At 42.3% G+C, this 12267-nt stretch overlaps 1 protein-coding gene across 6 annotated transcripts in view; it reads left to right on the top strand.

Moving 5' to 3' along the window:
• The window catches only part of nckap5l (NCK-associated protein 5-like), an 837372-nt gene that overhangs the window by 206426 nt on the left and 618679 nt on the right, over positions 1-12267 (top strand). For 2 of the 6 annotated variants that reach the window (XM_038789864.1, XM_038789863.1), the window contains exon 1: positions 21-428. The exons of the other annotated variants lie outside the window; for them this stretch is intronic. The gene's annotated coding sequence lies outside the window, so the exon portion shown is untranslated. Of the gene's footprint in view, positions 1-20; positions 429-12267 lie in introns of those variants that run through there. 6 annotated transcript variants of the gene reach the window in all.

Genomic DNA, 12267 nt, shown 5'->3' with positions numbered 1-12267 from the left:
GATTTGTCAGAGCCATTCAGTTGAGACTGATTATGATGGCAGCAGATGGGCTTCACTCGACAGCAGATCCACGGTAGTTTCTGAGGGACAAGAATTAATAGGCCCAGTTGTAGGATCGCACACAGAGCATCAGCAGTCCGCACTTGATCTGCTGTAAGCTCCTCTCCCCGAGGAAACTGCCACCTTCAAAGCCAGCGGCAGTCCCTAAACACATGTTAAGTGCCCCTCTCCCTGAGAAACCAGCGAAGCGCAACAAAGCAAAGGGAGAGGAGATTGTTTTCACTGCTGTGGCAGGGTTTGGAGCTGCAAACTGGAGAGAAAGTTTATCAACTCTGGATCTTTGTTTGCTTGCTGTTTGATTGCTCTGAGGATTACTCTGATTGTTGTGTGAGGGACTTCTGCTCTCAGGATGTTTTCTCCTAGTCTGGGTAAGAAACATGAACCTTGCAATATATTCTGGTGCTGTTGAATTTATGGTCAATGTTTAACGAGCTGTGTTTGTGTGGCATTTTACTGCAAGGTCTCCGTCCAGGAACAACTGAAATTCTCAGCATAAATATAAGCTGTGCTGCTGAGGTGTACTGAAGCAGGAAATCGAAAAGCGGTTATTGTTGCTTTTAAAAAGAAAGTGTGCATAATTTAACTGGTTTTCCTTATTGAATTATAAGGAGCTGTTTGGACGAGGGATTTTTGTTATTCCCGTGAGGTAAACTGTGCTTTCAACATATTAACGAACAGACCAACTGTTTTAATTTAACCTGTAAAGCAGACTAAAGGCAGACTTTGATTTGATGACACACTACATTTTTGGCGGAACTTCACTCTTGTCACTATTTCTAAAAATGTCTGTGAAGCAGACGATAGGGACAGCAAAAGCCTCATTATTTGGCTGGGAAACACAATTGTGTGCCCTGTTGCTACTGGCAACTGCATGTGCTGAGTCGCCATCCAGCTGTAAGCTGCTTAATTCTGAATGATGGAAGAGAAATATGATCATTTTAGAGAATGGAAGCAGATATGGAAGCTTTATTTCAAAGTCTGATTAAGGTTTTGTTTTGTGGGTTAATCCCAGTAGCATCTCTCTTGATCTTGTCTGCTTAAATGCTTTCTGCATTAAAGAATGGCACTGTTTAATTCCAATCCTCTCGAATGTACACGGTTGCTACTGATAAACACAGCCATTCTCCCGATTTTGCTTCTAATTCTTGGATCATTGCAAGAACTTGTCCCACAAGAGTCCTTCAGAAACACGTGTGCAAAATGATGGATTTCAATAGTACAAGCGTTCATTTCCGTAGGCCTGGCATGTTTGTAACATATAAATAGAACATGTGTACCACATTTTGCTGGGAATCTCTCGAGGGATTTCTCCCCTGGCGAATACCATAAGGCACCGTGGGAACTATGCTAGCCACAGAGCTCTTCCCTCTATAGGTTGCCATCGATTATCACATTGTGCATATGGAGAAATATGTAATTTGCTCTTGTACTGCAATTCCAATTTTAGTTGATAAATATTTGAGGGATGAAGATGCTAATATTGTAAATTTTCTGAGATGTCAGGAATGAATTTTTAGCATGTGGAGAATTACATATTAAGTACTTGACAACTTTTTGGAAGTACTCCCAGTGAATGAAGTGTGATTCAAATAATGAAGATAATAGTATGCACAAAGACATTTAATACTGTCATTGTAGAGCTATTTTGACTCCATATATTTAGATCTTTTAAATAGGTAGTCCAAATGAACAGAAGTAAATTACATTAATTTCTCGTGAAATGCTTTAGCTTAACTTATCATTGTTAATTTTGTGCTGGAAGGTCATTGGTAACATCTTTATTAAAAATGAAACAGAACTACTGTGGAACCAAACATATTAGCATTTTTAGAATCTCTGCATAAATTGCATATTGTAATTTTGCTCCATGGCCTTTATTTAAAATATTTTCCAATGTTATATCAAAGGTATTCCATATATATATGCATATTCTAATTTCAACCTCATTTTTTCATCCCAACAGAAGCTCTGTATTTCACTTTTTTCTTGCTATTTAATACCAATATTATTATTATCAAGTAAAGTGCAAATCAACAACTTTATTGCAGTTTACAGATTTGATACAGCCTTGTGAGAGTCATAAAACTTTTCTCAATTTGAAAGGTCACAACAGCTTGCATGCAAAATTTTTAAAAATGCAAAGTGCTCTCATATTATCCAGAGCCTGGAAATAATTTTTTTGATTAATATGCTGGTCAGGAAAGCATAGCACATGAGTAGTTTTTACTTTTTTAATATTCTGGACTTGGACCGAAGCCAGTTGGCCTGAGAAGAAAGTTTCCATAGGCTGCTACTGCACTTAACAAATAAAATGCTGTTGCAGCAATATTTTTATTTACACATACAAAGCAAGTAGTGGCTTACCAAATAGTAGGATTTCGTAATTTTTACCCTGCGGTTGCCAGGAACATGGGCAGGAGAAAATTGACAATTTGTTTTTTCTTAAAGTTACTTTATTGAAACACAATAGGCTGGTTTGCAACGCAATAGCAGAGTTTTAAGTAAAAATGTAAGCTAACGTTAGCTATCTACAACTCTATTACATCATTATTTACTAAAATGTTACAATAGAACTGTTGATTCACCTACCTGGCTTTGATAAATTGACCTAGGGTAAGATAAAGATGAAGGTCAGTGGCCTTTGGAACTTGTTCAGGAAGATATGTTTCTGTTTAGGTAGAGTCTACTAAGACAGTGGTTAATATCAATTATTAAATATCTTAACTTTAGCTGATACTAACAACTAGCCATTATGTGCTTTCAAAATGCAAATATACATATCCCTGTATTGTTTTCTTAGTGCCTGTAGTATTATATGTGAAGGCCTATTGCCAATTATTTGGCCTGTTAAATGAAATATTATAACAATAATGCCCGTGGTGGGTTAGTACTGAAATGATCAGTACACTGTGCAGCAAAAGAATGAATAGAATGGGAAGGATTTTATTCAGACTTTTGTTTTTTTTAAATCAAGGAATACCTCTCGGAACATTTTTCTTCTTCTGGAGTTTCCATATACCTGATAATTTTCCAATATTTTCATAGAATCCCTGCAATGCAGAAGGAGGCCATTCGGCCCATCGAGTCTGCACCAACCCTTCGAAAGAGCACTCTGAACATTTACAATCCCCTGTCCACACCGCCCTATCCCCGTAACCCCATAACCTAACCGAGACATTAAGGAGCAATTTAGCATGGCCAATCCACCTAACCTGCACACCTTTGGACTGTGGGACGAAACCAGAGCAACTGGAGGAAACCCACGTAGACACTGGGAGAACGTACAAACTGCACACAGACAGTCACACAAGTCCGGAATTGAACCTGGGTCCCTGGCGCTGTGAGGCAGCAGTGCTAACCAGTATGCCACCCATGCTGCCCTAAACATAAACTGTTACAGTTTTGATAACCTATTAAATATACAGTTGCATAAACTGTTACAGTTTATGTAACTGTATATTTAATCGGCCATCAAAAATAATCTCTAGGTTGATGTTTGCAAATTGCTGATAATATGGGCGTGATCCACCGGCCACGTTCCGCTCTCGCTGGAGCCCGGTGTGGCCGGTGAATCCCGGGAGACGCCTCACAGGCTTCCCAGCAGTGTTCACGCCTTGTGGGATCCACTCAAGTCCCGCGAGGCGTTGGAGTCATTATCCCACCCAAACAGGGCGGAACCAAATGACGTATGCCGAAGTCGCTTTAAAATTGACTTTGGTGAACTTATCAGCGATCTACCGGCCTCCCCAGCGAGGCTGCAGCCGGGTGCTGTTTTGCACTGGTCCACACAAACATGGACCAGGCAGAATGGCAGCCAGGGGTGGGGTCTCCTGGGCCATTGGAGGTGGCTGGGTTGGCAGGATCAGTGCAGGGTGGCTCCCTGGCCCTCCCCTTGGAACGTTGGGTCCCTTGGCACTGCCACTGTGGCACTGCTGTATGGCGATCGGAGAATCCCGCCCGAGGTTAAGGAGGAGGTCGTGTCTCACTAATTTGACAGAGTCTCCCTTTGAGGTCCCAAAGATGATTGATGCAGGTAGGGCAGTGGATGTTGCCTATATGGACTTTGGCAAGGTCTCTCATGGCAGACTGGTACAATAGGTGATGTCACACGGAACTGAGGTGAACTGGCAAGATGGGTACAGAACTGGCTAGGTCATAGAAGGCAGAGAGTAGCAATGGAAGGGTGCTTTTCTGATTGGAGGGCTGTGACTAGTGGTGTTCCACAGGGATCAGTGCTGAGACCTTTGCTGTTCATAGTGTACATATAAATGATTTGGAGGAAAATGAAACCAATCTGATTAGTAAGTTTGCAGACGACACAAACGTTGGTGGAGTTTAATCCAGACAAATGTGAGGTGATGCATTTTGGAAGGTCTAATGCAGGGAGGGAATATACAATGAATGGTAGACTCCTCAAGATTATTAAAGGTCAGAGAGATCTAGATGTACAGGTCCACAGGTCACTGAAAGGGGCAACACAGGTGGAGAAGGCAGTCAAGAAGGCATACCGCATGCTTGCCGCCTTTGGCTGGGGCATTGAGTATAAAAATTGGCAAGTCATGTTGCAGCTGTATAGAACCTTGCGTTCGGCCACAATTGGTGTTTCGGGTGGTATTCTCTTTCCCGCCCCCCGTCCCGCACGCCGGGTGGGAGAATCGGCGGGGCGCCGCGCGAATCGCGCCACACCGGCCCGACCCCCGCGTGCGATTCTCCCACCCCTCCCAAACCAGCGCGCGTTAATCGCGCCGGGCTACTTGTCGAATCGCCGCAAACCGCGAGCGCCGATTCTCCAGCCCAGATGGGATGAGCGACCGCTCTGACACAACAGGGTCCCGCCGGCGCCGTCAACCCCTGGTCACTGCCGGCAGGAACTCTGCAGGAAAATGCTCGGGGTGTGCAGCCTGTGCGGGGGGGGGGGGGGGGGGTGCTCCTTCACCGGGGGGGCCTCGAAAGGGGCCTGGACCGCGATCGGGGCTCACCGATTGGCGGGCCGGCCTCTTTCTCCACCCCCCCCCCCCAAGGCCTACATTCCGCCATGGCCGGCCCCTGAACACCCACGCCATATTGCCTCGTGGCCGGTGCGCATAAGAAGTTCCCTGCGCATGCGCAGGATGGTCCGGCCCAACTGCGCATGCGCGGTATTGAGCTGCCCCAACTGCGCATGCACGGGTTGGCACCGCGTAGGGACGCTGGACGCGTGAACCACTCCAACGCCAGGCTGTGCCCGGGCCCTGTTCGCGCCGTCGTGAAACGCGACAGCGTTCATAACGGTGAGGGCACTTGGTCCGTGGAGCGGAGAAGTGCCCCCATAGTGTTCAGTTCTGGTCGCCACACTACCAGAACGATGTGGAGGCTTTAGAGAGGGTGCAGAAGAGATTAACCAGGATGCTGCCTGGGATGGGGCATTAGCTATGAGGAGCGGTTGAATAAACTCGGTTTGTTCTCACTGGAATGACGGAGTTATGGGGCGACCTGGTAGAGGTCTACAAAATTGAGGGGCATAGACAGAGTGGATAGTCAGAGGCTTTTCCCCAGGGTAGAGGGGTCAATTACTAGGGGGCATAGGTTTAAGGTGCGAGTGGCAAGGTTTTGATGAGATGTACGAGGCAAGTTTTTTTACACAGAGTGTAGTGGGTGCCTGGAACTCGTTGCCGGAGGAGGTGATGAAAGCAGGGACGATAGTGACGTTTAAGGGGCATCTTGACAAATATATGAATAGGATGGGAATAGAGGGATACGGATCCCGGAAGTGTTGAAGACTTTAGTTTAGACTGGCAGCATGGTCGGCGCAGGCTTGGAGGGCTGAAGGCCTGTTCCTGTGCTGTACTTTTTTTGTTTTTTGTTCTTTGAGGTCAATGGACTTTTCCATTGTCCGTGTCCCGCCCATGGCGATCTTGCGGCGGGTGGGGAGAAACAATCCAGCCCCTCTGAGTGAGGGCTAAACTGGTGAGAATCTCCCCAGGATTTAAAAAAAATGTGACTTCAGTATTATTGAATAGCAGTGGGGAACCTGCCAGCAGAACCGGCAGGGAACTCCCGTGAAAAACCCACCACAAATGAACTTCAAACTTTTTCTGGAGAATCGCACCCTATATTTTGACATTCATTTCCTTGGAAGATTACATTATTACTGGATTATTGGCAATGTTTCAGGGTCTGTGTAAAAAAATTAGACCTTCGAACAGCAGTTAACCAAACTAGCGGTCATAAGAATAATACTTACCTGACACTTTCCATGGAGGAATTGTTTCCCAGAAGTTTGGGGATGTCCTTTAATAATAATAATAAAAATAATAATAATAATAATTTTATTATACCGTGGTCAACATGTCTTACAATATGATCCATTATCATATAATTGCTTAGGTGGATTTTTCAAACTCGGGGCTGCAACCCACGGGTGGGTGTCGACTGTTTTTTAAGGATGCTGACCGCGACCGACTTTTAAATAAAATGCCAGCTGCTATTGGCCTTTAAATACAAACAATGGAGTCTTCGTGCCAGAATTGGTGGCAGAGAGCAGGTCATGTGTATGTCATGATGATTTCTTGAGGTATGGCTTTGCTAGTTGTGACAATGCAAATCCCATGTGTGTTTATATGTAGGAAAGTACTGGCATATGAATGTTTAAAACCATCAACTTCAAAAGGCATTTGAAGACGTAAGCATGGCGAGTTCACTGACAAACCTCTTGATTTTAATTTAGATCGTCAGCTGACAACCTTAGCAAAAATGTAACATTGAATGACAAAGCAAGTGAGGTCGTGAGGGCCACGTTGACTCCCCTGTCACATTAAAGTTAAGCGAAAATGGTGGATCCCGAAGGTTGGCTGGTTGCTAATACGAAAAGAAAATTGAAAAACACTGGCTTCGATACTTTTCCGAAAAGTGCTCTTATTCTTACCTTAAGCGTTTAGCATCTTTTATTTTTTCCTATTTTGAATTCAGCATTTTTGAGCAAATACTTTTGTTAAAATAATAACTTTGTAGCAGATTTGTTTTTCTTGTGGCTTCATTCATTTATGTTGCTGAGCCAAATATCATGTATCCACCTGGGGGCATTTCAATTTTGTTCAATTTTGTCCTTGTAATATTGTATTGACATTTAATAAGAGCTGTTGAATTTTTTGCCATGCAATTAACTTTTGTGGCAGTTCTCTTTCCACACCAACCAGTCAAGATAAAAAGGACAGAGGCTGGAATTCTCCATTCATGGCGATTCACTTTTCCCACTGGCAGTGCACCCCTGCCAGCGGGTTTCCTGGCAATGTAGGGAGGTTTCAATGGGAAATTCCATTGACAAGCGGGGGGGACGATAGAACCCTGCCACCAGTGAATGACGCACGGCCGAGAAACACGCGGCTGGGGAGCAGGAGAATCTAGGCCACTGCCTGTATGCCTAGGGAAGTATAACAGGCCACTGTCTGTATGCCGAGGGAAGGAGTATAACAGGGCAGCCATTCACTTTTTCCCAATGGTGTCACATGCCCACCAAGTGTTTGACACCAGGAATAATTTTCCAATTAGATTTCCTAAACAACTGTGCTTCTTTAGTATCATTGAAAATCCCATTATTTCTTTGGAAATATAAAAACTTGTTTGGTGCAGTACATGCAAGTATACTTTCTCCAGATAACTTATTGAAATTAAAAGTGTTGTTTGATGGGAGAGACCTTTGTCAATTCAGATTTACATAGAAATCCAAGACAGTGCTGCACTTTGTATAGCGATCAACTTTGTGGTTATGTTACTGCACTTGGCAGATCATCGTATTGCTTTTGTTTCCAGTTCAGAATTTGTGGCCTCTCTCATATCGTGTTTCCATAATTTTTTCTGAAAATGTGGCCTTTTTTCCCTTTATTTTCTAACCTGTATTTTATATTTTGGGGAGTTACATATCAGTGCTGAAAGGCTATTTCTAGAAAACATTCATATTTTTTGCATTGGCAATACTTTTTTGACTGAAAAAATATTCTCGGGCCCTTTGAGATTAGAGCCATTCCTTCCTGACAACAAGGTACAAAATGGCTGGTCCAGTTGGGGGACAAGGGAAGCATATACTACAGTTTAAAATCTTTGCACAAAAGAATTTGACAGTTTTGCACACACAGCGGAAATTTAGTAAGAGTTGGTGTTAGTTATTTGTGCCACACAAAAGCAGTGTGTCATTTTCGGTTCAGCATGATGTTCCCAATAATTTTATTCATTGGTGTGTTGAATAATTTGGTCATTCAATACTATGTTTTCGAGTTTTAAAATAGACTGAAACATACTAGTTTTTATTAACTATGACACTAATCAATGCATGTAGCCTGACCACTATTTGATTCAGTGCAATAAGTGGCCCTGCTGTTGCAGCTCCTTCACAGTCCCTGTGGACTAGAGTCTCTCTGGACATGTGTCCATTTCAACAACAATTCCGTTCCCCTCCCCTTATAAAGATCTATAGAGATGCAGTGGGCCTGAGCTTGATGTGTTCAGTTAATCATCTAATTTGTCAAAATAGGCAATCAGCTTGCTGCTGCTGCTTCAATCTATAGTCGGCCTGCCTTTTTGGTTACAATGAGGGGGTAAACGATTAGGCCATTAGTTGGTAATTGATTTTTAATGCTTTCAGGGTGTATGGATATGGGTTCATAGTACTGCGACGAGGGAACCATTCGCACACAACTGCACCTCCTGCCTATTATTGGGAGCTCTCTTTCAATCTGGTATTATGGTATTACTGGCATGGCAAACTTGTCTCTCAACCATGTAGATTTCTTTACCTACCACTGGGCAAAACAAATCAATATCTCAATATAAAAGGAGCAGTTGGAAGATATTTTCCCTTTTTAGCACTTCGCTTCAACGCTTGAGAAAGTGTAAAATATGCCAGGCTTGCACTCATTTATTTCTGCGTATCCCACCATTCAAATTTAATTTTTGGTGTTGGGATTATATTTGCTCTGTCACAAATATTATAAAGTTAAAGTAATCAACCTTTTGGAAACTTTTCAATTACTTCATACAACCTGTAAGGTATACTGGGATCTACCTCCCAAGAGAAGTTGCTTAAACTCTCGAACATACAAATGTTTCAATTTGTAGACAACAATACATTTTATAACTCCATGTTACAAATACAAATGACAAGCTTCCATCTTCTAAAGTAGCGATTTTGGTTGCAGCAGTATATGAATCAAAGTGTGCTTGAATCGTAGCTCCTGTCTGTATGTTTTCTTCAAAGATTTTCAAATCTGCTTCTTTTTAACAATAAGGTGATGAGGAACTCATCATTCCCATGTTTGAATTGAGAAGTCATAGATCCATTGAGTTAACTTACCATGTATTAGCCCAAAGGAAAATGCAAGTCTTTTTTCCAAAATACCCGATTAGTTCATGCATTGGATACGGAAGGTGCCCAATTTACAAAGTCGGAACAACAGTTCTTCCAAAGATTGCAGATGGACAATAGTCCAGAGACCTGCTTGGGTTTATTAACTGTACTTGAAAACAATAAGTGTAGCTGGTTTGTGAGAACGTGGTACTCTTTCTTACTTGCCACTAAATTTCAGCACAATGTAAAAGCTAGGGCCAGATTTCCCCTTCCACTGTGTCGGCAGTAAAACCTGACATCCATTGTGTTGTCAACCTCCAGCCAAATTGAATTGTAGCTGCAGTGAAAGGGCCATTTAGCGTGATGTAGTTTCCCTTCTGGTGCCTTTAGTCTGCCCAGCCAGTGCCCAGTGTTTCCCAAGTCAGCAGTGGGCCTCACTTAAAACAATTGAAAAAAATCAGTTGCCAATGCAATATCTGCAGGTGACATTACATCTGCTGCACCACAACATGTACTGCACTAAAGATTTTACATTATCATGCTAATTGATTTACATTTGAACTGATAATTATGCATATCTCAGTATCTGGATGCAATTTGCGATACAGACACCACATCCATGTCACCAATTGTATTGCTAAGGTCACTATTTTTCAGTATAACAGCTTGTCTTTAAACATTAATTGCTTCATTAACATGTCAGTAGCATCAGCACTGTTCAGCTTTGTGTTGAATGGATCTCAGAAACTTTCACTGATGCTAATGTTTCCAAATCAGCAGGAGAAATTCCAGTTTAGCAAAGTCTGGTAACTTGGCAGATTTACAAGCAATCTGACATGAGAATTACAACTGCCCTTTAGTGGGGGGAAATCTGGCCCCTGGCCTTTATGGTGAGCTGAAATTTAGCAGAAAAATAGAAGTATCTGAGGAAAACAAATTGTGTAGAATTTCCATGTGTAATTTTGTGAAACCTGTATGACTCTGTTGCCTCTGCCACTTAAATGTGCATTCCATCAATAAATAACATTATAATTCCGGCTTCTTTGAGCAAAATGGCTTTTGATAAAGGGCATCTGGTGTGAAAATCTAAGCTCCCAACAGGGGAAATCTGGCCCAAGCTTTTACATTGTGCCAAAATTTAATGGAAAGTAAGAAAGAGCACACATTCTCACAAACCGGCTACACTTACTCTTTTCAAGTACAGTTAATAAACCTGAGAAGGTCTCTGGACAACTGTCCATCTGCAATCTGCGGAGGAACTGTTGTTTCTATTTTGTAAACTGGGCTTCTTCACACCCAATGCATAAACTGTCGGGTATTTTGGGGAATAGATTTACATTTACCTTTTGGCCAATACATGGAAAGTTGAATCAGTGGATCTATGATTTTTCAATTCAAACATGGGAATGATAATGAATTCCTCATCACCTTGCTGTTAAATAGGACAGCAGCAAAACATTCCCTCGGAAACAGCTTAAGACCTGGTTGTTCCCAGTCCCTGCCATATCCAGAAATTTCCTGCTTGCCCCATACAAATATATAGGGAGGTAGAGCTAGCACAGGAACTTACTATGCTGAGATGACCTCCTAGCCATGTTTATTTGGGACCCATTATAATTTTTTTGATTTGTCCATATGACAAGAGAGTTGAATCAGGCATTGATGGACCCCACAGGGGAGTCCAGGATATAATTATTTACACATTCATGAACCTATATTTATAGGGCTAACAATGAAATCCTCACTTGCAGAATATTTAAACAGAAGAATGCACGTCTCCTATGTTTCTCTTGCTCTCTGTCTCTCTCATGTTTGTTTCAAATATCACTTTCTTTGCGGTTTTATTTGTATTTTCTTATTACAGGTAATGTGTGTACTTTTTATTGTTTCAATTTCAATCTTGTGGTGTAGAGTTCAACACAGTTTATTATTCCAACTGGTCTCACTAAGGTTTTACACAGATTCCATCTTGACTTTTAGATACTTGCCATGAAAGCCAATATACGATTAGCTTACTCACAGATATCAGCAAAGGTGCGCATCATTCATATGAATTGTTTGCTGCATGTTCATTCCTCATAGATGGAAAGATGCCAACTACATTTATGGCCTTGTTGACCTGAGGTGTTAACTTTAATGGCCAGTGAACCCGAAATCCCAATGGCTGGCGGACACCTTGAATAACTAACTAGGAGTTACAGGGAAAGGAGGGTTGGTGTGGAACTAGCTGATGCAGAGACCTGCCATGGACAGGACGGGCCAAATGGCCATCTTCTGTAATTTCATGAATGGCTTCCAAGAACACTTCAGAGGGAAGTTAAGAGTCCAAAGCATATGGAGAGAGAAATTGAATACAAAAGTAGGGAGGTTATGCTTCAGCTGTACAGAGCATTAGTGAGACCACATTTGGTGTACTGTGTACAGTATTGGTCACTTTATTAAGGAAGGGAGTAAATGTGTTGGAAGCAGTTCAGAGAAGGTTTACCAGATTGGGGGGGGATTGGGGGGCCGTCTTATGAGCGAAAGTTTGACAGACTAGGCTGGAGTTTAGAGTAAGTGGTGACTTGATTGAAACATGTAAATCATACGGGGTCTTGACAGGGTGGATGTGGAGAGGATGTTTCCTATTGTGACAGAATCTAGAACTAGGTGTCACTGTAAAACTTTGTGTCACCTATTTAAAAATGAGATGAAGCTAAATGGTTTCTCTGAGGGTTGTGAGTCTTTGGGATTCTTTTCCTGAAAAGGTTGAGGAAGCAGAGTCTTTGAATATTTTTAAGGCAGAGGTGGATAGATTCTTGATAAGCAAGATGGTGATAGATTATCGGAGGTAACCGAGGTGCAAATTTAATATCAGCCACGATCATATTAAATGACGGAACAGGCTT

This window comes from Scyliorhinus canicula, chromosome 2, assembly GCF_902713615.1.
Source record: "Scyliorhinus canicula chromosome 2, sScyCan1.1, whole genome shotgun sequence".
NCBI lineage: Eukaryota > Metazoa > Chordata > Chondrichthyes > Carcharhiniformes > Scyliorhinidae > Scyliorhinus > Scyliorhinus canicula.
The sequence above is the reverse complement of the archived record's forward strand: the minus strand, read 5'-3'. Positions and strand labels throughout refer to the sequence as shown.